Raw genomic sequence first — 26,197 nt, forward strand, 5'->3', positions numbered from 1 at the left:
TAGAGAATATGCCTCCTAAAAGAAAGAACTGAAGAAGGGATGGGGATGAGCCCGTACCTCTGCCTGTTCAGGAAGATCCCCTGAATAAGCATGTATCTCACGCCGAGTTTAGAGATGATCTCACTACCTTATCTCATTCAGTAGCAACTTAAAACAACCAGCAAGCCGTTGCCTCAGCCAACCCAGTGGAAAATATAGCTGCATCTAGGATTTGAGATTTCATCTGAATAAATCCACCTTCATTTTTAGGATCTAAGTCTGTAAAGGATCTGCAGGAATTTTTTGATATGGTTCAGAAGGTGTCTAATATCATGGGTATCACCTTAAGTGAGAGTACAGAGTTGGCAGTATATCAATTGTAGGATGTATCCCAGACTAGGTTTAAGCAGTGGAAGGAAGACGGTGGTCTTGATACAGGGCCTGTTGAGTGGGAGGAGTTTTCCACAACTTTCTTATTCAAATTCTTTCCATTAGATTTGAGTGAAGCTAAGGTGCAGGATTTCATCAATTTGAAACAAGGTAATATGATCCTGAAGGAGTACTCACTTATATTCAGTTGGCAAGGTATGCTCTTAATGTGGTTATAGACAATAGGTCTAGAATGAGTAAGTTCATGTCTGGTGTAGCTGATAGTAAGGTTAAGAAGTGCAGGACTGCCATGTTAACTAAGGAGATAGACTTATCAAGTAGATTGAGTAAGAGAAGCTTAAGGAGAAAGATAGAGAGAATAAGAGGGCTAGAATAGGTAGTTTAAACTTTTCTCAGCCAAAGTCGAAAAGTGGTAACCGTTCTTAGTTCTATCATAAGTTCTTAGCCCCAGCTCCATATTCAGTAGTGCTCTAGTGCCTAAGTTCAGGCAAGACAGTCAAGATAAGGCGCCAAGCTCTAAGTCCTAGGGTAGTGTGAACAGTGGTCGCACTAATCTGCTTTGCTGAAAATATAGTAGAAATCACTAGGGTGTGTGCAAGGATGGTAGCGATGTGTGTTTTAGATATGTCAAGCCAGGCCACAAGGTCAGGGAGTGTCCAGTAGTTTCTCAGAGGGGAAAGAATTTGCCCCAACAGGGCCAGTCTTATCTGTCATTAGCTCCAGTAGGTCGCTCGAATCAGTAGGTGCCATATCCAATGAAATGAGTGGGCCACACCAGAATAGGTTATATGCACTTCAGACCCGTTATAATCAGGAAAGTTCTCCCAATGTAGTTATGGGTATGTTACAGGTCTTTTATATTCATGTTTATGTTTTCTTATTCCCCGGAGCTTCACTTTTTTTGTAACCCCCTATATATTAGTGGATTTTGGTGTCAGTCCCAAATCTTTAGCAAAACTTATCTTAGTATCTACCCCAGTGGGTAAATCTATCATAGCCAGATGGGTATATAGAAATTGCCTGACTACAGTATCTCGAAAATTTACCTCAATTGATCTTGTGGAGTTAGAGATGACTGATTTTGATGTCATTCTCGAAATGTATTAGCTCCACTTATGTTATGCCTCAGTTGATCATAGAAATAGAGTCTTTCAGTTTTGGTTTCCCAATGAACCAATCATTGAATAGAGGGGTAGTACTTCAGTGCTTAGCGGTCAGATTGTTTCTTACCCAAGGGCAAAAAAAATTATATCTAAAGGTTTCATGTACCATCTTGTCCAATTCAATGACTCTAGTTCTGAGACTCCAAGTCTTGAGTCAGTTTTAGTAGTAGGGAGATTTATCGATGTGTTCCTTGAAGACCTTCTCGGAGTTTATCCCAAAAGGGAAATTAACTTTGGAATAGATCTCCTTCTAGATACCCAACCTATCTCTATTATTCCTTATATAATGGCTCTTGATGAGCTTAGAGAAGTGAAAGAATAGTTGAAAGATCTCTTAGATAAGGGATTAATCATGCCCAGTATTTCCCCATAGGGTACTTCAGTCTTATTTGTGTGTATGAAAGATAGTTCTATCAGAATATGTATTGATTACCGTCAGTTGAATAAAGTAACAATCAAGAGTAAGTATCCACTCCCCATAATTGATGACTTGTTCGACCAATTTTAGGTTGCCAATTATTTCTGTAAGATAGACCTCAGATCTGGCTATCATCAGCTTGGAGTCAGGGAATATGACATTTTGAAGATATCTTTCAGAACTCGATATGGCCATTTCAAATTCCTAGTTTTGCCTTTTGGACTAACGAATGCCCCTGCAGCTTTCATGGACTTGATGAATAGAGTGTTCAAGTAATACTTGGACATGTTCGCCACAGTCCTTATTGATGGTATTTTTATGTATTCCCATCATAAAAATGACCATGCAGACCATCTAAGAATTGTATTACAGACCCTTATAGCCCATCAATTATTCCCCAAGTTTAGTAAGTGCGAGTTTTGGCTAGGAGCAGTAGCTTTCCTTGGTCATAGTGTCTCCAGTGATGTTATTTGAGTTGACCCTCAAAGACCAAAGTGGTGAGAAACTGACCCAGACCCATATCTCCATCAAATATCAAGTGTTTCTTAGGTTTGGTTGGCTATTACAGATAGTTTGTTGAAGGGTTCTCTTTTATTTCATCCTTCATGTTTCGATTGACTCAGAAGAAAGTCAAATTCTAGTGGTCATATTCTTACAAGAAGAGTTTTTAGGAGTTAAAGACTCAACTCACTTCATCCCTAGTATTGACTTTGCTAAATGGTTAAAATTTGTTTGTAGTTTACTGTGATGCTTCCAGGGTTGTTCTTTATTGTGTATTGATGTAAAGAGGTAAGGTCATAGCATATTCCTCTAGATAGATTAAGCCCCATGAAAGGAATTACCCAACCCATGATCTTGAGTTGGCAACTATTGTTTTTTCCTTGAAAATTTGGAGGCATTATCTTTATGGAGTTCATATTGATGTGTTCATGGATCACAAAAGTTTAAAGTATGTGGTCTCGAAGAAAGACTTGAATCTTTGTCAGAGAAGGTAGTTAGGGTTCTTAAAAGATTATGACACGAGTGTTTGGTATCATTCGAACAAGGCCAATGTAGTGGCAGATGCCCTTAGTAGATTGTCTGTGGGTAGTTTTGCTCATGTTGAGAATGATAAGAAGAAGTTAGCAAGGGAGGTTCACTAGCTTTCTAGATTAGGTATTTGGTTGGTTGATTCAGCAGAGGGAAGTATATGGGTTCAGAATAGTTCAAAATCTTCATTGGTTACCGAAGTAAAAGAAAAGCAAGATAAGGATCCCAGTTGGTTAGGTTGAAGGAAATAGTTACAGATTAGAAAGTAGAGGTTTTCTTATAAGGGGGAGATGGTGTGCTTCATTGTCAGGGTAGGTCATATGTTCCATGTGTTTATGGTTTGAGGCAGCAGATTTTGGCTGAAGTGTATAGTGTGCTATATTCCATTCATCCAGGAGCCACTAAGATGTACCGTGACTTGTAAGATATCTATTGGTGGAATGGTATGAAGAAGGGTATATCAGAGTTTTTGGCTAAGTGTTCAAATTTTCTGCAGGTTAAAATTAAGAACCAGAGCCCTAGTGGTACATTGCAGGAGTTTAGTATCCCCACTTGGAAGTAGGAAGTGGTGAACATGGACTCTGCGATAGGATTACCTCATATGCATTGTCAACATGATTCAATATGGGTCATTGTAGATAAAATGACCAAATCAGATCATTTTTTACTAGTTAATACTTCATACTCAGCTGAGGATTATGCCAAGCTTTATATTTAGAGTTGGTTAAATTGCATGGAATTCCGTTGTGTATCATTTCGGATAGAGGTACTCAGTTTACCTCTCACTTTCGAAAGGATTTTTAGAATGGTCTTGGTACCCAAGTTCATCTTAATACAACTTTTCATCCTCAGACAGATGGTCAGGCAAAAAGAACTATTCAGGCTTTAGAGGAAATGGTGAGATCATGTATTATTGATTTTAAAGGAAGATGGGATGACCACTTACCTTTGATTGAGTTTGCCTACAATAACAGCTACCACTCCAGTATTTAGATGGCTCTATTTGAGGCTCTCTATAGGAGGAGATGTAGGTCTCCTATTGGTTGGTTTAAAGAAGGTGAGACTACTTTGATAGGGCCGAATTCAGTATTTAAGGTGATGGAGAAAGTTCAGTTGATTCGAGAGAGGATGAAAATAGCCCAAAGTCGCCAGAAGTCTTATGTAGATATGAGGAGGAGAGACCTTGAGTTTTATGTTGGTGACTTAGTGTATTTGAAAATCTCACCTGTGAAGGAAGTGAAGAGATTTAGCAAGAAGGGAAAGCTCAGTTCCCTTTATGTGGCCCTTATAGAATCTTGAACCGTTTTGGGAAGGTAGCTTATGAGCTAGAGTTGCTGCAGATTTGGCATCAGTCCATCCGGTGTTTTATGTTTCTTTGTTAAAGAAATGTTTTGGTGATTTAGCTGTTGTTACTCCTTTAGAAAGTATAAGTGTTTAGGATAGCCTTTCTTTTAAAGAAGTCTCAGTTGAGATCCTTGGCCATCAGATTAGTAGGTTGAGGAACAAAGAATTTCCCTTTGTTAAAGTTCTATGGCAGAATAAGTCTGTTAAGGGAGCTACTTGGGAAACAGAAGTAGATATACATACCAAGTACCGTCATCTTTCTCTGCAAACTCAGACTCAGTTTGAGGTAACCGTTTTTCTTAGATTGACTCTTTCCCATTCTCATTTAAAGCTATATAATCATTCTCATGCTATTTCATGCATTCACGAAATCAGTTTAGTTCATGTATCATGTTTCAAACTCAGTTATGTATTCATATTCCCAGTCATGCATGTTCAGTATGTGATCTCAGTTTTCTTAGTACAGTACTCTTAGTTTAACTAGTCTCATTCGAGGACGAATGTTTCCAAGAGGGAAATATTGTAATACCCCATACTATTCTTAGCTCAGTTCATCTTTAAGTTGCATGAAATAAGGGATTAAGGCCTAAAAATTTCACTAAATGTTGGGGACTTAGTCATTCTTAAGGCCTCTAAACTTTGAGGATTTTTATTTTTGCCTTCCTGACCCCGAGATATTGGTTTTTAAGTTCATTAATGTTCAGGGATATAACGAGCATATCTCAGAGAAGTTTCAAATTTTTCGAATGGGGTTTGGGTCATGTTTAGATTACGAAACCAGAAGATTACTGCGATAAGACCATGATGCAGCATTAGTCCCGATGAAAGGAAGACCATCTCGCGGTGAGGGAATGCACTACCGGGGTTAGATTACATCACGGTAAGCCTGTAACATCCAATTTTGAATTTAAATGCCTGAGGGATAATTGGGTCTTTACCGCTCAACCCAGTCGTTCATAACATGACTTGGGCATGAGTTAGGGCAAAATTTTACCCTTCTTCTCCAATTTTCCTCCCAAGAAAGCCATTCCCTTTCCCCAAGAACACAAATTTAATTCTTTTCTCCCCAAGAATTCAAGTTTCATAAGTTCAAGAACCTTTAAGAAAGCATCAAGATTGGTGTTCCTCTTTTAAGTTAAAGGTTTAAGGTATGTGGGGTGTTCATCCATGGGTTCCTTTAACCCATGGAGCCCGAAAATCCTCTTTTCGATTAAATATTGAATTTTTCTATCATTATTGTATTTTGTATTTCTTTAGATGGGTTTAATTCATGTTTCCATGGTAATTTAAATGTAATTCAGTCCATGTATTATCCCATGCAATATTTTGAATTCATCATGCAATGAATTTCAGTTTCCATGTTTTAGTCAAGTGAACTTCAAGTTGTTGAATTCTCAAGTTTAAAATACTCCCATGTACAAGTCCATGTTTTTTACATGTTTGATGAAATGCCCATGTGTTTTAGTTGAACCATTATTTAATATCACAGTTTAAGTTTAAATGTCATGTATTAACGATCATTTAGTGCTGGTGGGTTATTAATACCTAATACCTACGTGTTTTACATTATTTTAAGATTTTCAAGCATGATGCAGATAAACCATGAATATTCCTATTTACTTAGTTATTATGATCATAATGAGCATTATAAAAATGATACTCAGTTAAACTTAGTTTAGTTCAGTACCAGTGTCAGATCTGTTGGGAGTAGGATTTAGCACTGAGTGAACCTAGGGATGGGGGCTCACCCACAAGTTAAAATTGGGTCCCTAGTAGCAGTCCCTAAGTTCCAGAACTATGTAGTCAACGTAGGACTATGAGATGTTACCCTCCAATTTAGGAATGACACTCTCTTAGGGGTCACCTGCCATTTTTGGAATAACTACCTAGTCCTTCGGGACTTCAGATTAGTGGATCCACACTGCCATTGTTAGTACCTGTGGCACAGTACTAACACCCTTCCAATTGGGGATACAGGTTGGACCCCAATTAGATCAGATTGGGGCATGTCGGTTTCATCATACCTTCCACAGTCTCAGTATAGTATTCAATGTATATTCAGTTCATTTTTACTTGACCCTAGCATACAAATTTATAGTTATTCAATTATACAGATTTTAGTCTTTCAGATAATAGATTATTTCAAAAATATGTATATGCTTGGTCTTGCATTCTTAGGTATTACAGTTTTTATGCATTCATGCTTAGTTATTTTATATTGTTCAGTTAGTCCTTATCTCATGTGCACATTACCCCATGCATTTCAGCCAGACCTCATTTCATATACTAGTACATTAAAATTATTTACCGCATACTCTTCTTTGCATTATGATGTCTTATATCATAGGTTTGGCCGCTCAGTTTCCTGACCGTACTTAGATAGTTCAGCGTACCCAGCAACAATGGTGGTGAGTTCTCATCCATTGAGGGTAGGAATTATTATTTTAGTTATTTCAGTAGTTCCATATTTTCAGTCAGTCGGAGTTAGTTGGGGGCTTGTTCCATCAACTTCTCAGTCAGTCAGTTAGAGGCTTTTTAGACAATCAGACAAGGAGAAAGTTAGTTAGACACTTATTTAGTTTATCAGTCTTTTCAGTATTATCAGTTGCTTTAAATTGATAGTTAGATTTTAGTACTTCATTAGATATTTTAGACTTATGGTTGAACCACTTTTTCAGTATTGAGATTAATATTACATTCAGTAGACTATTTTCTGAACACGTGTACTATTGTTACATTGTTCAGTGCTCACAGCAGGTACCAACTCATGGGTCTAAGATCCAAATTTGATCTTTAAATTATTTTGAATTAATTTTGGTTGTTAATTCAGTTGAAGTTTTTGGTTTTTATTTGTGATTATTGTGATTTCATCTAATACTTTCAATTATGAATATTGTTGATTATTTCACAAGCATGAGTGGCTAAAATCCTTAGCTTGTATTGTGGAAACTCAGGCGGATTGATGAAGTAGGTAAACTGCTATGTTGTTTTGAACCAATACCCAGGCATGTATTGTATTACCTTTAGTTTAATATATGTCTTGCCGTTGCAAATGTTAGGATCCCGCCTAGATTATTGCTACTTACTCCAAAAGTGGAGTAGTGATTAGGAAAAGATAATTACAACAGTAATTTGAAGATTGATGGTCGATCCTTGCTAATACATATTATATAAGTAAGATCATTAACTATCATCTAATAACTAGAGACCCAATAGGTAATTGTTAACGGGGATCCAGGATAAAGGTTAGTAACGCGACATCTTAAGACTCAAAAGGTAAAGGGTGAAATCTATCAACTAGTCCAAAAGATAGTTGATGGTACTTAACTTATCAGATTCTGCATGCAAGGTATCAAATTGGTTCAATAAAAAAGATAAGTCTACTAGGTTGAGAAGCCACAGGGAACACAATCCTAGTGTTCATCTACGACTGAATACAACTAGAGTTCATATTTGTTACTTGTTTGATATTGCCACTACAATCCCTCTATTTACTTTTCCACTTTTGCCGATGATTATATCATTTAAGAGCCACAATTCCACGTATTCCCTTGGGATTAGACCCCAACATTTGTTGGATTACTATATTTGACAACGATCATATTATCTTTAGATAGAAGGTGTATCTTGGGCGTTATCAGCTTGTTTCTTCTTTTCATCTTCAACCTACTGAATATAAACCATAAGCCTAGAGATATCTATGACATTATTCATCAAGTCGGCCTTGCACTCCAACACCAAGTCCCAAGACAAACCCAAAGCAAACTTTCTCATCTTAGACCTCATAGAAGACACAACCTTCTGAGCATAGCGAGACATTTGATGAAAATTCAAGGCATACTCTTTCACAATTATTTTGCCTTGCTTCAAATTCACAAACTCCTCAGTTTTTTCCTCCCTTAACTCCTAAGTAAAGAACCGATCAAGAAAGCACAGAAGAATTCATCCCATATAGTTATCTCAGTATATTCATTTCTCGACTTCTCCCACTTGTCATACCACTGATACCCACATCCTCCAGTTGATATGTGGTGAAATCCACACCCTCAGAGTCAGAAACATGCATCACTCAAAATATCTTTTCCATCTCATCTCTTTGTTCCACTAATTCTCTCAATTTTTCTTTCCATCCTTCTGATGCTCGAAATAACTTTTTTTTTATGCAACCCCAAGCTTTTATTCTCAGCGTTGCTATTGACAAGATTGATAAGCATTGCTTGACTGACTATTTCTGATGTTCAACTCTAGTCAACCTTAGAAGAAATGATTTATAATTAGGAACAAAGAGTACGCATGGGAGTCTAGAATGAATATTTTAATAAGTTATGCTCATTTAGAGTGCATATAAGTTATGAGAGATCTATGTAACTTCGTAGCTGTGAAAGTTAGAGTACGACATGAGTATACAACATCAAAAGGATTATGACGGGAACAAACTATGTAAATGTTGGAACCATTAGGAAAAGGATATCCTAAAATGTTAAGTTGTACTAAAAGATTATGAATGAGACTAAAACCCTTTATCAAAGCAAGAGTTGAGCCTAAGGATGATTAATATACTGATGGATGAGTTAGGAGGATGAATTGATGGGAAGTTTTGAATAGGCACTAAGAATGTATTGTAGGGTTCTAACATGACAAGAATTTTAAGCGTAATGAGTTCTAAAGTGAGGAACACCAAAAGTAACGAGTAGCTAAGACAAGAACGAAAATAATAAGATAGGTAAAATCAAAACATGCATAAAAATGCAAGACGTAGCAAATAGTATTAAGCATCCTTTCGGGGTCGAGAACCCCTTTGAACTTTGAATGAGACTAACATTCGACGCATCAAGGGTGCCAAGGCATCCTAGGTTGAATGGGATGCACATTCCTTAGTAAAATAAATATGTAGCCAAGACCTAACAGACAAGAGTGGGTTTATGACATGGTTCCCTCAAGTGGACAAATCGAGAGTGGGAAAACTTATGACTGTTGACGCACCACTGATCAATCGATCCACAAGGCATTTCTTTAAGGCTGTTTTAGGAAAGAACGTCCATATATCCATGCAACCATTCATAAAAATAAAATTAAAGAAAGTTTCAAGTAGAGGAAACTATGAACAGAATGCCAGTTATATAAAGCAATAACACATAGTACATAGCAAAAATAACATGCTTGACAATATACAAGTAGATAGACATGATAACATATAGGCAACAAAAGGGGAGAGAGAGGAACGAGATAGGCATGGAGAAATATGAAAAACACATAAAAGGGAAAGAAGAAGGGCTTACATGTGGAAAAATAAATCAAGATGTCAAAACAAACAATAATCATGAAAAATCACAATAAAAAAAAATTCAGACAAGCAATAGAATCCCACATAAAATACAAACTCATAATGATTAGAACTCAAGATCTCCAGTGGAGTCGCCATTCTGTCGCACCCCATTTTTTGTCAGGAAAAGCGGGATTCGATGTGACTACTCTTTTTGAGGTTGTTTGAGAAAATGTGAAGAGTCACCACCTAATGTATTAAGGGGTGTTAGGGCACCGGTCTAGGCTAACTATGAACCTATTTTGTTGTTTTGTCTTAGTTCACCAGAAATTTGGGTAAGGGCTAAAATTACCTCAAAAAAAAGGTGTTGGCACCTTTCAAGGTCCACAAAGGTGGTTCTCGTCCGAATTCATATTTTACATGGGAATTCTATGTGATTAAATAAAGCTCACTTATTTATTATTAACTCAATATTAACTAAGTGATAAGTAATAGATAAACAAACGTCATTTATATATTTCTAATTATTTAACTAGGTGGAGATAAAAATAAGATAAATAAGGTAAAGTAGAGAACCAAGGAAAGAGAAGGTAAAGTAATTTATAACAGTAATATTTATTAATTTAAAAACATAAAATACCCTAAGCAAATAAGCATGTAAAGTAAATATAAAAAAATGAAAGAATTTGCCAAATCAAACAAAGAACGATTTTGGTCTCATTTGGATCAGAACCCCAACTTGTTTAATCATTATCCGATCCATTGGCTAGATTCTTAGACAAGTGACAATGTCATAAGTCATGTAATATATGTTGCTGATCATCACTTCCGAATGACTACCCGAGCCACCCTATCTAGGCTAGTTGTTAACCTAAAGGTGCACTAAAAAAGGATAAAACTAACGCCTCTAGAAATGCCTATCGTCCCACCGATCGCCCAAGATGCATTGGTCTTTGCTAATTTGAATTTGTGGTCTAGACAAACAAAACTATGTTTCCTAGTAGGACTTAAAGAGCAAAACAAATAGGACATCACGTAGCATATGAGAGTCCCAAGTTAGCCTCTTGGTTATTAAAGAATGGTTAATGTGATTAGCATGCAAGACAAGCAATTATTTATTTTGATGTAGTTAACTTATAGCATGATGTCTAAGTGGAAAGTAATTGATTATCGATGAAAAGTAATTGTCAAACCATTTTAAAATAATGTTGTGAAGTCTTTAAAACAAAGTATGTCAAAATAAATATGTTGGATAGTGATCCTTGTTAATTAATCATGCAAAGTGTGTTATAAATTAGTAAAAGTGTGAAATATTATTATTAATGTGAAAGATTCAATTTTACATTGCTGGAAATTATTTGAATAGTTGAATTGCTTGTAATTATTTAAATAAACTGAAAAAGTAGGATTTAATTGCTGAAAATTATTTAAATAGACTGGAAAACAGAATTTAATTAGTGGAATTCGTTCAAAACAGAATTTAATTACTAAAAATTATTTAAAAAAAGAATTTAATTACTAAAAATTATTTAAATAGATTGGAAAACAGGATTTAATTGCTGGAGTTTGTTTAAGTAGATTAAAAATAAGGTTTAATTGCCGGAAATTGTTTTAATATGCTAGAAATTAGTGAAATGTTTAGGAAAGTACACAAATGTTGAAAAGTATTTTTTTATGTTATTAACATGATTGCATTTAACTTAGTACGTCGGAATGTTAATTAGACTCCTAAAGTAAGATTTCTAGGTGACACAATAATTTTGTTATTAATCTTAATTAAGGATTTACCTAAGTGATTCATGTAGCACATAAGTCACATAAACCTAAGTTATGTTTGCCTACGTGATTCATAGAGCACATAAATCACCGCCTCCTGAGCAGTCTCCTAATTTTGTTATTTACATCAGAGTTTATACAATACCGACCAACGAACAATCAAAGCTATGAAACTTAAACTAAGAATGAAACAAACAACCCCTCCAAAGTTCCCAGCGACTCTTCCAATCTCAAAAAACCACTTAATACCTGTTAAATATTAGCAAAAGAGCGGGGCAAGCGCAGAAGGGATACTCAAATATACCAACACATTGTCTTAAATAAAGAAACCAAGACATAGTAGACAAGCATATAATAATTATTTTGACTTAACGGCTGATGATATCAAGCAATAATAAAAAGAAAACTAATAAGCCCGGGATCCAAGTACGAATGGCAGCAGAAAAGTCAATACCAATGCTCCGAAAGTAAGCACAAAAAAGTACTAAAGTAAAATTGTTTCTTTGCTTAAAGCTTTCGTGTGAGAGTGCAAGTTGTTAGTTGTAAGTTTTCGGTATAGGGAGCAGGAGAGCATGCTAAGAGATGTCTTAATATAGGAGACAGATGGTGTTTATATAATAAATGAATCATAGAAAAAAAGGAAGATAAATATTTGTCATACTCAATCAATATAAATTTTCCCATAAATATAAAAATCACATATATATAAAATTCAGTCAAAGAAGATAAAAGGAAAAGAAGATATCAATTAATCGAAATTTCTTTTCAACATGAAAGCTAATTACAACAACTATTATGTCACTCAAGAAGTTAATTCGGTCAGAATAAAAAGGAAGAGGAGACTATCAATTTAACACAATCTTTCCTTAAATGTGAAAATCAATTACAATCATCTTTATGTCAAATGTAAAATCAGTCAAAACTAAAAAGGAAAAAGAATATCTAATCAACAAAAATTTCTCTTCATCAAAAGATGAGGATCAGTTATAGAAAATCTTATTCATTGTATTAAATTCAAATTAGCAGTAGAGAAGTTCACATTCACGTAGCAATAAAATCGAAGCAAATAACTGCCAAAAATAAGCTAAGGACCATATAGACTTATCACGTTAGACAACTAATTAACAATAACAAAAAACCAGCACCAACATATCCAAAACTATGACAAAACGGTAGCTATGAATATATTTGGCAAATCATGAGCACATCAGCAACCGTCATGCAAAATTAGTTCCAATCACAGTTTGTATAAATTATGGCTTTTGATATATGATAATACAAGCTAGTTAACAAACTCAAATTGTAAGAAATTAGACAATTTCAAAACTCAACTAAAGGAATCAAAAAGAAGAGGTAGAAAATTATAATAAATTGAGCAAGAAATTAATTCAAGGAGTCAAACCTGGGACGTATTCATAAGAATATGTCAAAAATTATGAAGATTTTTAGCAAAGGTTTAGCCAGGAGGCAGCGGATGACATGGTGGGTAGGGAAGAGCACGTTGACAGAATTTATGAGAATTAGAAGTAAGACGATGTTGTTGGTTCGAGACTGAGGTAGAAATGGTGGCTACTGCCATCCACCGACGGCAGCAATGGAGGCCTATTTCAGTGGGGGATAGTTCCATTTAGAGAGAGAGAAGGTAGAGAGAAGAAATGAGAATTTGTGCGGCTATTAGAGAAGAAAATGCGAGATTAGGGTTTTGTTTTGGTTTATAAAATGAAAGATATGGTGAACTTGATCTCATCCGTTTGATCAGTTTTGATCAATGACCGAAATTAAAATTATGTAAAAGGGGTTAAAATATTGACCTTCAATCTAAGCTCAAAATTGATATCATTTTGGCTATAATTGTCATCAATTCGATATAACATTGACTAAAAATTAAATATGCAGGAAAAGTTAAATGAGGCCGACTGCTATTATAATAAATGCGATAATGACGAGAAAAATAATAAGACATTGATATTAAAATAAACTAAGCATGTAAAAAATAATGTTATGTAAAATTATTATATAAAATTATCGATAATAATAATAATAATAATAATAATAATAATAGACAATATATTTGCAAAATGTGAGTGCACATAGTTATGAATAACTTAATAAATATCAAAAAAATTATATAAAATATTATATTTAAATTAATAAATTATAAAAATGACAATAAAGAGTAATAAAATAATGTGTATATTTTAAAATCACAAATATGACACGTCAATATCTGTTTGATATAAGAATAATGTGTAAAAGATATTAATATTTGAAATTAATAATTTTGATAAAATAGCAACTTAAAAGAGTATCGGGCGGTCAAAATTGGATGTCAACACTCACCTTCAGTTATTTTTCATTATCATGTTGTCTTTAGTATTTTGTTGTGGATTCTCATCATTATGTATTTCCCCTGACCTGCTTTGATATGATTTTTCTACAGCGGAGATATAGGTTTAGTAATAATAGTTATAATAGTTGTAGTTTAATGGTGGATTGGTGGTGACAATATTGTGGGATGATTCCGATTGTGCATTTGATTGTGGATGGTGAAATCTATGGTAATGGAGATGAGAGTTTGTCTATGATGGTGGTGGTGGTTTAATGGAGATTTGGTAGTCTATAGTGAGAAGAAGCCATTGGGTTACATGAATTTTTTTTAAAGTTGAGTTTGGTTGCATCATGAATGTTTTCTTCTAATATAAATTTGAGTTGGTGATGCTAAATGTTTTCTTTTCATTGTACTCTCATAGTGCTGATTGTGACTTACTTTTAAGAACTTGTACTGGTCAATTGTGGCTTCTCTAGCATTCCATGTAGACCAATAAGAAACACATAATATGGTAACTATTGCCATAAGCCATAAGAGCACTTCAGCTACATAAATTGATGGATGCTTCGGAGTGTACAGCTGCACTAAAACTAAACAGAAGAAAAATCTGTAAGTCACAATTTTAGGAAGAAATACACCTAAGTAGATTCCACATTAAAAATTAATGGAGCAAGATAGGGCAACTAGCAGACCACAAGTAACTAGTAAGTAGCATGTCTAACTTGCATCTTCCAAAATGGACTAACAAGAAGTAAAATATAATAAGCCTACCTACAAAGCAGTTCCTGAGAAACGCTATCAGGCTTGTACCTGTACCTTGTGGCAGCATCACAATAGGGATACTGATGTCTACATCAGATTCACCGGGATTAAAATCCATCTTGAAGATCTCTATAGAGAAAAATGAAAACATAAAATTAAATTAAAACCCTTGGCCTGTGCATATCAGGAAATGTCACTCAAAAAGTACGTTTTATAAGAATAAGAGATTCAGATATTCACTTGTTTTCCTCAGGGCAAATTCTAATAAAGCTTAAAGCATAGGCACCATAATTGGTTGATATTTTACTATGACTTCTATGTAGCTTACAATTTTTTGCACAAGTACATATCAGGCAAAGATCTTATATTTATATTAGAACAAGGGAAAGGAAAAGCCGAATTACTTAAGAAAAAGTTGAAATTAGAGAAACAAAACCAGTTTGATTATTGATAATGATGAAGTTCCATAGTTTCTAGATTTCCATACTAGTTTCAAATTTCCATTTCTTATTTACTGCAACAACCATTCCAAATTTCCATAGTTTCTATATTTCCAGATGGGATATATATATTCCTGTACTGTGTTTTTTTATCCATCTCATCTCTTAAATTTTTTTCATTTGGTGCAATATGTACCTCATGACCTCATATATCTGCAGAATTTGAAATGCCCCTCAAATCTTTAACTGTCATGGAAGTATTAATATAGTTAAATATCAATGATATCCAAGATGCATGAGAAGTTTTGCATGTTTAACAATCATGCTTTTGCTAGTACCATAATAAGCAAAAGTATAGTTACTACAGATTACTTACTCTCTCGTGTATCTTGGTTGTTTGTCTATCAGTTAAGAATAGAGATACTATGACTAGAAGTATCAGAATACTTCATTAAATCTACTTGAAGTAGGTAAATTAGGAATTTGGGATGGGAACATATGCACAGTCCAGGAAGCAATAAGAATGAGTAAGCATCTTTATTTTGTCATCTCCTTCTTTCCTATTCTACATTCCATCAACATTAGCTAAGAGGGTGAGGTGTGCGCAGACTTTACCCCTACTAGGTGGACTTAGTTTTTAACTCTATGTGCGTGTTTTATTTATTGGCTAAGTTAGTTATCTATTGCTATATTGTATTCCAATTCTTTGCTTCTTATGTAAATTAAATTATATATCAATAGTTATTAATTGTCTTTTCAAAATTTTGTTCTGAAAGAATTCTGAAGATTGAAGTTACAAGTGAAGATGAAAGTTTGGAGAATGCACAGGCTCATTATCATTTTGCTAAGAACATTATGTGAACTTGACATTAAATTCTATCTCAGATGTTAATTGGTTAAGTTTTTTTGGTTTAGCAAATATTGAAACTATTGACATCATATAGATCGGGATGTTAATCAGGCAAGTTTTTATTGTTTAGCAAATATTGAAACTATTAACATCATATTCTAGCTTGGGATGTTCATTGGTTAGGTTTTTTCTGTTTATCAAATATTAAAACTATATTTACCATCTTTCGACATTTTCAGTAGAAATTTTATATTTACCAATGAATTATATAAATTTTATGATTTTAGTAGCAATCTAGTATGAGTTAGTTGTTTGTCTCTATAGGTTAATCGAGGACGAGTAAGTTGTTTGTCTCTAAAGGTTAATTTAGGATAAGGCAGTCACTCCTCTCTAAAGATTAATCTAGGATAAGTTAGATACTCATCATAAGAGATTAATTTAGGAAAAGGTAGTTGTTCATCATAAAAAATATTTAGTGACCACAAAATAACTACTTTTTAAAGATGAAAATCATCTATTAGGGATGAAATATATAGTCTCTAAAAGTGTTTTTGAGACCGAATATGTTACCGTCTCTAATAACATTCAACGACCAGCTAGAGTACTTTGTTGCAATAAACCTTTAGCGAATGAGGCTATAAAGACGAGCCGCAACCAGCATTTTCTCATCCTAAAAGATCATTTGCTACCAGAAATGGACTTTTATGGATGTGAATTCCCTTCCCTAAAGGCTATTTTTCTTGTAGTGTAAATTCATATTTTAATGATAGTTTTCATGATTTAATTATGGTTATTGTTTGGTTTTGAATTGTATGTTGGGGGTTTTGGTTGTAAATGGTTGGATATTTTTTCCCCATGCTTTATTTATGGTTTTTCACGTTATAATAGTGGTTTGAACATGTGGCTTCATGGGAATGGTCAATTGGTTCTTTGTTTTGGTTTTGAAAACTATATGCCCTTAACATATTTGTTAAAATGCCTATAAGAATAGTTTTGTCACATAGTTTGACTTTTATTGACACTATTGCATTGCATAATATTGTAATGGAACCTAAATTGGTTTAAATAGTTTTAAATGATTTGGTGAAGCCTTGGTGGTCATGGTTTTAGTAAATTGGAAATCATGTGGGGTACATGGGAATCTCCTAAGTGTTGGCTAATGACATTGCTTGTAAGCTATAGTGGGTATGATGATACCACTTCATAATTCTTTTGTAATTAACTATGGAATTGGTGGTTTGATTATATACTAAAGGTTTTAATTGGGCAATAATGGCGGGTTGAGATAGCTAACTATGAAGGTGTGAGTCCAATGGATGGACTTTGGAAACTCATGTTTGCCGACATAAGGGTTGGTCATGGTGACAATATACTTGTGGGGTACACGGGAATCCCCTAAGTTATACTTGTATATATGTATCATGGACGGGAAAGGGTAAATGGGAATCCCTAGCCCCTATAATATCTCCGGTTCATGGGGCTACATAGACTAGGCCCGTTCAGGGGGTAGTACTTGACCCATATAGACCATGGGTTGTTTTAGGATGGTCAAGCTACACAACCTAAGTTAAAAATTTAAATGCATGATAAACCTTCTCCCCTTTCCCGTCATGGTATATATGTATATATGTATGTGGTTGCATATGGTTATTACTTTGGTTTTGTATGATGGCATTATTTTATACATATTCCTGAGAACATGCTAATATTTAGATGCTAACCCATCTTTGGGTGTTGTATCCTCACATGATGCAAGAACTGATCATACCACTCCTCCTACTTAGTGACTTGGATTCGGGGATAAATTGGTGTCGAATTAAAGTAGCGTGCTTCCATACTCCAGAAGGCACCATTTTATATGATGGACTTCTCTACATACTTTTGTTATTTCTTAGAATTTGGTTTTTGGATATGGTTGGGGGCAAGTCCCAATTGGATTTTGTCTTGATTTCAGTTAGAGGCTTTCTAAGACTACGTTGGATTGGCATGAGTGGTGTCAGTTTGGTGTCATCCTTGGCATTGGTATCGGTATTAGGGCTGACACCATTTGACTATATTTGATTTATGATTGTTTCATCTTGTTATGTTACAAAATATAAATTCATCTGACATCGGGTGTAGGGTGGTTATGGTTGGGTATTAGGGGATGTATCTAGTCTCGGTTGGGCTTGAGGCACCCGACATAACTATGCCCTAGTTTGGGTCATGTCAGATTAGTATCAGAGCCCTAGGTTCATGGTCACTTAGGAGTCCACAAAGTTGTGTCAAGTAGTGTCATTTTTAAGGGTGTGTAGTTTTCCACACTCATAAAGGAGAAGCTATAAGGAATTTAGGAATATTTCTCTTTCTTGTGTTCTGTTTTCAAGAAATAGAGTCTAAGTCCAAAATTCTTCTCTAATTTTTTGTTTTTTTACTTTTTAAATCATGCCTCAATGATCTAAAGTACATGAAAACTCTTTTATACCAACTGGGGACAATGTCGATGGGACATGCTTACTTATAGAGTCCAGACCAAGTCTAGGGATCCAGTTCCTGATTATCCTAGAGTATTACTGGTTCCCTTTAGTCCTTCTTAAACTCCTCAATCTGAAGTAACATACGTTAAATTTTGTCATTCCATTCATATGTTGGCACAGTTGGTAGCTACTCAGTCTAAGCGTGGTGTTCATGGTACTCTATCTTCTGAGGCCACAAGGGTTGGCTATTTCATAAGGTTGAACCCTCCAACCTTTACTAGTGTTAAGGTGGAGGAGGATCCTTAAAGTTTTCTGGATAAGACAGAAAAGATCTTTTATGTTATACATGCCATGAATGTAGATGGTGTGGAGATTGCCGCCTACCAACTGAAGGATATGGCGTACCAATGGTATGAGGAATCGGAATAATCAAGAGGTGATGGTATTGAGTCATCCATATGGGAGAAATTTTCTAGTGCTTTCCTGGATCACTTCTTTCCTCAGTAGTTGAGGGAAGTGATGTTCTATAGAAATATAGTACTTTTGATTCTTAAAATGAGGAAAATATGCAAGTTTCAGAGGCCTTTTTGTTCGTTATGAGCTATTTTGGGTATGTTTCACAAAAAACCATGATTTGGATGATAAGTTCGTGAAAATGGTGAAAAAGGTATTTTTGGCCACTTATGGAGTGATTGGAATGTTTTTCGAGTTGATCATGATAAAAGCATGTTCAAGAATTAAAGAAAAGCTGAAAAACTAATTCCCGACACCTACTAAGTTGACCCACAGACCTTAGGTAGGACTTACAGACCGCAAGTACACAGAGACGGTGGAAAAACTCTAAAATTTAGAGATCTGACTTGTAGGAAATTTCCCATCCGATACTTGAGGTTTGTACCTACGCTCGAAGCAAATCGTAAGTACAACCTGCGGCCATGACAAAACCGAAGGTATAGGAAGTGGGTACCCACTAACAATATTTTTTCCTATTTTATTCGAGCTTAGCTTTTAGGGTTTCTCTTGTACTATATATACCCTTTATGTACTTTTTATTAGAGGTATCTTTGATCTTTGGATTTTATTGTATTGACTTTGATTGATTACTCAATTTACGGATGTGGGTATCTTTCTTCTTATCATTGTGATTTAATTTTTTCTTTCCAATATGAATGTTATTAATTTCACAATTATGAAAGTCTAAAACTCATAGCTAGGGTTGTGGGAACCCTTGTTAGATTAACAAAGTAGGGGAAGTGTGATTATTGACAGGAACCAATACACATGGCATACATTGCTTTATCTTCATTATAATAGTTGTCTTAGCGGTTCCAAATGTTAGGACCATGCCTAGATATTGCTACTTACTATAACACCTCGAAATCCCATCCCGAGATGTCACACGGTGCTTATGACCCCAAAGGACCACAAGCTAACCCTTTACTGATATCTGTACCTGTATACTGCATAATATCTAAAATAAATGAAAAAACTAGCCATAAGGTTCAACACATCTATGAATACTCATAATACAGAAAACTGAATACTACTACAGCAACAACATCCATCTGAAAAGCCTCTAAACTGTCTAAACTGCGGAGTTGATGGGACAAGTTCCCAACTAACTCTATCAACTCAAAATAAATAAAGTCTAAAGAAATAATAGTAACTTGAGATTCTTCCTCTAAAGAAGAGGACTCACTGCTATTGCTGCTGACTGCGACTGAACTGCTTAGGATACTCTGGATCCCGTGCCTCTGAACCTATGGTGTCAAAAAAACACCATAGCGCAAATGCGTCAGTACAGAAATGTACTGAGTATGTAGACGAGGTAGGCTAATGCAAGGGCTCATGCATGCACAATATCTAAATTGAATAATCATGAAAAATGCCATATGCAAAAACATATATGAATGCAAAGAACATGAAAAAAATCATCGCAACTCTAGATACTGAAACTCGGATACCACTTTACTATGGACTGAACTCACTACTGATACTGAGATACTGAATTACTGACTTATTTGATACATATAACTGAGGATCTGGATGTGTTTACATCAAGTACTGAACTCTGAGCTTACTACTTTTGACTGACAGAATTAGAGATCAACCTTGCTAATAGATTATTCTGGAAGTGATTATCAATGCTAAAAATTATGAATATGTTCGGATCTGACAACAAGAATACTCAATAGAGTCGGAGATGAAGATCAAGCTTATCTAATGGGAGATCTCTAGATATGATAATAGGAATACTTAACATGGTTTGAGACTGAGATCAATCCTATCTAACGGGAGATCTGTAGATATGATAATAGGAATACACAACATAGTTTGAGACTAAGATCAAGCCTATCTGACGGGAGATCTCTGGATATGATAATAAGCATCTGTATATGAGACCAAGCCTATCTGATGGGATGGTCTATGAATCAATGGAACTATTTGAGTTCTTTATGGAGATGGATGACTATATCTGACAGTCCTGATTTCTAAAGATAGCTACTGAAACTACAACTGTGTGAAGTAGTCACTTAACCGACATGCCCCAACCTACGACAGGTGGGGTCCAACCTCTACTCCCGGTTGAGAGGGTGCCAATACTGTGCCACAGGTAACGACATTATCTTTATGTGCATTATCTTTATGTGATCCTTATCTATCAGGTGCTCAAACGAGAATGGTAGAGCCCTCATCTAACAGGTCAAGCCACCTTATTTACACTCATCTAAAAGGTATGATGTCTATCATCTACCCTCAACTAGTAGGTATGATGTCACAACCTATGCTAGCTACGTAGTTCTAGAGCACAAAGATTGCATCTAAGAATCATACCTTCTACTAATAGGTGAGTTCCTATCCTTGAGCTCGCTCGGTGCTAGTTTCTACTCCCAACTGAAAGACTCTGACTGAATTCTTAACTGAGAACAATTGAACTGAATCTGATACTGATCATGTTTCTTAAAATATTTAACGGAGTTATGATGAGATTACTTAGTTTCGTATCTGACGAAAAAAACATCGAATCATAGTTTCTAACTGACGATACAAAGCTTGAATAGATTACTCAAATCACTTATGAGATTAGAATTTAATCACTTGAATACTCTTAGATTTGAGCTGATTACAGGACTAAGGCAAGATTACAAGCGATACAGAGATTACAGAGATTTCTGAGATTACTGAGCTTTCTTAAGTTTTGCACTTGTCTGAGGATACAGAGTTCTATAGTTCACTTAGTTCTAAGAATCATGGGTCAACTGGAAGTATTGAGAAACTGACACGGGCTATAGACAACAACTCTATTTTTAGGTATAAATACCCCCGGGACTTGATAGCATAAAAGTAAGCATCATCATTCATTCATCATCACAAGCATTCATGCATCATCACAATCATTCAAGCATCTTCACAAGTAATTCAGGAATCATGCCATATGTTCATTTCCACAGTCATTAAACATCACCTCAAGCATTTAAGGATCTCAAACGTCTATTCATCACCACAATCGCTAAGGAGTCATTTTAAGCATCTCAAAATCATAATTATATAAGAACGTAGGGAAAGCATGCTACTAGATTGTACTCCCTTCAATAAGGTTTTACCTCAGCTATTTCATACCTAAATCGATCTTGACATATGTTTGGATATCCCATGGCCAGGGGAGACTTCATACTATCACGTCAAAACTTACTTGCTAACCACTTGGCATGTATTAAAAGCTTAACATATATCAAGAACACATAATTGGGGGAATGTAAAACCATCATATCTCGACTTGTTCAGTAGGGTGTTTCAACAACCACTAGACATGACCAATTTTACACCTACTTAGGAATCTCATGAGGCATTTTATCAAACACTAGGCATGCTTGGACTAGCTCACAATTTGGGTTTCCTATTGAACATACTATAGTGGACCTTATGCTTCACCTAAGCTCTTTATCAAACTTATGGGGAATGTTCTTCACTTATTCAACCATTTCTATACCCAAAAGTCATGAACACATCACATGGAAAAATAACTTCAAGAGGGTCTATCACAAACATCACATGAATTCCACATACTAGGGTCAAAACTCATAAATTTTGTAGGCAAACATAAATCAAAACTCAACAACACATTAAACATCCATTTCAACTCATACAAATCATTAACAACTCATAAACATAAAAATCTTTTAGTTTTAAAAAGGGTTCTTGATCTTCTTTGATGAAAGGGACCCAAGAATCAACATCTACATACCTTAACCTTTGAAATTGGATGAACTTTAGTGCTTGAAAGTTTATCCACACTTGAAATAAATAAATTCTTGAAGCCCACACTATGAGGAACTTGATTCTTGAAGAAACCTTGAAGAAGTTATGGATGAATTTTGGAAGATTAGGGTTCTTGAATGAAACCCTGATTAGATATTCTTGAGAGAATTAGAGGAGAAAAATTATGAAATTAGGATTTTGGAAGTGGATTCTCATATTTATAGAGGCTTAAAAAAGGTGAGAAATAACAAAAATACCTTCGCAAAAATGCCCTTGAATTGCTGGAAAAATATACTTGACGCCATCCGTGACAGGCCGTCAGGTCCGTGATAGGCCGTCACGAATGGTCGTCACAAAATGGGTCCAAATTCTTGATTTTCTTCCCAGGGATGATGACATCATCAGAAATGTCGTTAGAATGTGACGAAGTCGTCATAAAGGTCGTCAGAAATGTGATAGCCCATTAGAAACGTCGTCACCATTTTCCAGCTTGACATGCTAGAATAAAATGGGGATAACTCTTTGCTCTGATATCGGATTTAGGCAAAATTGGTATCGTTGGAAAGCTAATTCAAAGATATTTTATTTGATATATAGAAATCTACCCATTTCTTCATATACAACAAGTTATGGTCGATTAAATTTGTCCTAAATTTTTACGGTCACTAAAACTTGAACGATAGGAAAGCTTTTAACTCGACCATGAGTTAGGGAACCTCTATGATCTTAATTCAAGCTCAAATCAATTCCCACACGATTCAAAGTATTTCATCATTGGGAGGATATTTCTGAAACAGTTTGACTCAAATTTTTTTTTACCAAATATGCTCTAAGGTTCAGACTGGAAGAGGATTTTGCGGGGCATTACATTATCTCCCCCTTGAGAACATTCGTCCTCGAATGTCACTTAATAGACTGAGATTACAGAGCAACAAAACTTACTCAAGAGATGGAAACATCTCAGATCAGGACTACAGAACTGGAATAACCGACATATAGAGTTCTCACACTGGGCATGCATATCTGATGCATGGAATACTCAACTGATGATACTCATAGCTGAATTCTCATAATACACATGCATATATGATGCATGGATGTCCAGCTAAGCTGGCTTTTGAAAGCACGGCTTGATAATGCAGCAATGACTGATGCTAACTTCATAAAAAAAATCTGAACATGCATCAGGATGAATCTAATAGAATGCAACATCATAATACTCTGGGGTATCTCCCCCTTAGGACTCTATGTCCCTCTAAACACACTTAGCTGAAATACTGGAGCGGTGCACGGGGCACCTACAGATTGAATCATAATTGACCGATCAAGATTTGGAACTTATGCATGACTCATGCTAACACATAAGCTCAAAATGGGAGCAAAGGATCTAAAAATGCATATCACAAAGATAAAGGGATCATAACATACCCGAGTCTATATTAAGGAATCCTTCCTGATCAAGGCGAGCCTGAAATGTATGAAGTCTACCTCTTTTGAGTCAGCACTCTACATTCTTGCCTTCTATGGCTAGGTTCACCACACCCAAAACATACATCACTAATGGCTCTACACACATCTTGGTGGCGCCTACCATAATCCCCACAAAGCAGATAGGTACGAATACCACTAGCACTACTCTGGGCTTTGGATCTTGGCTCTCCCTCAGATCTGACACCCCCAAACACAGGTGCGGGTACACTAACTGAAGATGGAGCTGGAACTAAAAATCTCCGATTATACTGAGAGCTACTACCACCTTGAGACCCTGACTGCGAGAAACCACGACTACTTGTCTTGGCTCTCTTGCTCACTCTTTTTTTTTTTTTTATTTGCCTCAATTTGTTGCGCATGTATAATTAGCCTAGAAATATCTATATCTCTATTAAGCATGGAAGCTCTACACTCTTTCAACACATTACTTGATACCCCAGTCAAAAAATTACTCATACTCGCTCTAGGGTCAGCTATCAAATCAGGAGCATACTTAGCTAATTGGTTAAAATTAAGGCAACACTCTTTCACTATCGTAAAACATTGCCTTAGATTCATGAACTCTTCTACCTTAACTTTTCTCATCTCTAGAGGGAAAAACTTATCTAGAAAGGGACTCTGAAACTCTAGCCAATTCATGGGAGCTGCATTTTCTCCTCTACTCTTCTCCCACATCACTACACAATCATGAACGATATCTTTCAACCTATAAGATGCTAAGTCAACACTCTCCTCCTAAAAAACATGCATAATCTGGGTGATCTTCTTTACCTCCTCTAGAAATAATTGTGGGTCCTCACCTACTACTGACCCAAAGAATTTGGGCGGGTTTATTTTCATGAAGCTTCTAGTCTTGGCTACAGTAGAATTCTTATCTTGCAAAGGTAGGACTGCATCCTAACGGTTGCCATGAACATTAGTAACCATCTGGGCTAGCGCTTGAAAAGCTGCCCGAAACTCTGCATGTGACACTCTCATTTTTAGGATCTATTGGCTGAGGGGGCTGATCATCAACCCTATGAACAAAGTCTCTGCGAGGAGGTATACTCTATAATTGGAAGAAAGAAGTGGATTAGACTGAGGATCAACTTGAGTTCACGCTCACTCGCTTGAAATGATCACTAAAAAAAGAGAAACTGCTCCTAAGAACATCCTGTAGCCTCTTGTACATAAATGTGGTACGCTACACTGATATCTGTACCTGTGTACTGCATAATATCTGGAATAAATACAAAAACTAGCCATAAGGTTCAACACATCTATGAATACTCATAATACAAAAAATTGAATACTACTACATCAACAACATCCTTTTGAAAAGCCTCTAAACTGTCTAAACTGTGGAGTTGATGGGACAAGTCCCCAACTAAATCTATCAACTAAAAATAAATAAAGTATAAAGAAATAATAGTAAAATAAGATTCTTCCTCGAAAGAAGAGGACTCACTGCTACTGCTGCTGACTGGGACTAAACTGCTGAGGATACTTTGGATCTTGTGCCTCTGAACCTATGGTGTTAAATTAAACACTATAGCATAAATGTGTTAGTACAAGAATGTACTGAGTATGTAGACGAGATAGGATAATGCAAGGGCTTATGCATGCATAATATCTAAACTAAATAATCATGAAAAATGCCGCATGAGAACATATACATGAATACACAGAACATAAACACAATCATCGCAACTCTAGATACTGAAACTCGGATACCACTTTACTGCGGACTGAACTCACTACTGACACTGAGATACTGAATCACTGACTCATCTGATATTGATAACTGAGTATCTGGATATGTTAACATCAAGGACTGAACTCTGAGCTTACTACTTTTGACTGACAGAATTAGAGATCAACCTTGTTAACAGATTATTCCGTAAGCGATTATCAATGCTAAAAAGTATAAACATTTCCGAATCTGACAACAAGAATACTCAATAGATTCTGAGATAGAGAGCAATCCTATCTGACGGAAGATCTCTAGATATGATAATAAGCATCTGTATATGAGACCAAGCCTATTTGATGGGATGGTCCATGAATCAATGGAACTATTTGAGTTCTTAATAGAGATAGATGACTGTATCTGACAGTCCTTATTTTTAAAGATAGATACTGAAACTTCAATTGTGAGAAGCAGTCACTTAACCGACATGCCCCAACCTACCACAGGTGGGATCCAACCTCTACCCCCGGTTGGGAGGGTGGCAATACCATGCCAAGGGTAAAGAAATTATTTTTATA

At 35.6% G+C, this 26,197-nt stretch overlaps 1 long non-coding RNA gene across 2 annotated transcripts in view; it reads right to left on the reverse strand.

Annotated features, from left to right (window-relative positions):
- The window catches only part of LOC107848620, a 34,851-nt gene extending 21,804 nt beyond the window's left edge, over positions 1-13,047 (reverse strand). For both annotated transcript variants that reach the window (XR_007046947.1, XR_007046948.1), the window contains exon 1: positions 12,765-13,047. This is a non-coding gene — a long non-coding RNA (uncharacterized LOC107848620). The remainder of the gene's footprint in view (positions 1-12,764) is intronic.
- Between the last annotated feature and the right edge of the window lie 13,150 nt (positions 13,048-26,197).

This window comes from Capsicum annuum, chromosome 11, assembly GCF_002878395.1.
Source record: "Capsicum annuum cultivar UCD-10X-F1 chromosome 11, UCD10Xv1.1, whole genome shotgun sequence".
Classification (NCBI taxonomy): Eukaryota; Viridiplantae; Streptophyta; class Magnoliopsida; order Solanales; family Solanaceae; genus Capsicum; species Capsicum annuum.